The sequence below is a fragment of the Octopus bimaculoides genome, chromosome 14 (assembly GCF_001194135.2).
Source record: "Octopus bimaculoides isolate UCB-OBI-ISO-001 chromosome 14, ASM119413v2, whole genome shotgun sequence".
Classification (NCBI taxonomy): Eukaryota; Metazoa; Mollusca; class Cephalopoda; order Octopoda; family Octopodidae; genus Octopus; species Octopus bimaculoides.
Window position 1 is genome coordinate 12,541,258 of NC_068994.1, and position 1,331 is coordinate 12,542,588.

General features: G+C 37.1%; 1 long non-coding RNA gene across 1 annotated transcript in view; it reads right to left on the reverse strand.

Annotated features, from left to right (window-relative positions):
- LOC128249445 (uncharacterized) overlaps positions 1–962 on the reverse strand; it is a 5,117-nt gene extending 4,155 nt beyond the window's left edge. The window contains exon 1 of the long non-coding RNA XR_008265568.1: positions 757–962. This is a non-coding gene — a long non-coding RNA (uncharacterized LOC128249445). The remainder of the gene's footprint in view (positions 1–756) is intronic.
- Positions 963–1,331: the final 369 nt, after the last annotated feature.

A 1,331-nucleotide genomic window follows, 5' to 3' on the forward strand; every position in this document is an offset into this window, starting at 1 on the left:
TTTTCCACTGGCATGGGTGCCAGTGGAGTGTTAACAGCACCATCCGAACAGGATCACTGCCAGGGCAGCGATCTCGCTTCCGTGCCAGTAGCACATAAAAAGCACCATTTGAGCGCGATTGTTTCCAGCTTTGCCTTACTGGCACTTATGCCGGTGGCATGTGAACAAAATATTGGACTGACTCCTGCGCAGGTGGCACATAAAAAACACCATTTGAGCGTGGCCATTGCCAGTACCGCCGAACTGGCCCTTGTGCCAGTGGCATGTAAAAAGCACCTACTACACTCTCGGAGTGGTTGGCGTTAGGAAGGGCATCCAGCTGTAGAAACTCTGCCAGATCAGATTGGAGTCTGGTGTAGCCATCTGGTTCGCCAGTCCCCAGTCAAATCGTCCAACCCATGCTAGCTCGGAAAGCGGACGTTAAATGATGATGATGATGATGATGATGATGATGATGTCTAACATTTTGTGAACAGACAGCTACCATGCAAAAGATACCCACTTTCAATTCTTGTCTCCTAATTGGACTAAAAATTATCCAGCTTTGAACCTCTGCAACATTGTTCAAAATTCTTCTGACAATAAATGAATCCCAAATTCAGGTTCAACAATGGAAACATCCATATACCAAATTTGAAAATATTTACTAAATTTTAAAATTTCCAAATCTATGACAGCAGCCAGTAACATCTAGGTTTTGTGTCAAATGTAATATAGAAGAACTCTGTCTAGGTGATTGGTAAAATGTAAACTCACAGCAACTTCTTGGAAATCGAACACAATCCCATGTTTATTTGAAAGGTCCAAGGTCTTTAAACTTAAGTCGTAACTCTCACTGGAATACTCATGGAATTTCGCACTGAATCCTTTCCACGAATGCTGATTCAAATCATTTCCCTGGAAATGGAAATAAAATAATACAAAATATCATTAAAAGAAACAAAATAGAAATAAAAAATGATACCATACCTACTACTACTACTACTACTACTACTACTACTAATAATAATAATAATAATAATAATAATAATAATAATAATAATAATAATAATAATAATAATAATAATAATAATAACAACGTTTCCCTAAAAGAAATGGAAAAACTTTCAAAATACAAAGACCTGGAAATAGAGGTAACTCGAGTGTGGAATCTAAAAACAGAAACAATTCCTATCATAGTAGGTGCCTTAGGTATAATAAAAAAATATTCAGACAAATACATAACAAAAACACCAGGACTTACAAATATATATAACATACAGAAAATTGCACTACTGGGCACTGCACACATCCTACGCAAAACACTTTCAATACAGTAACCATAAGAGCAT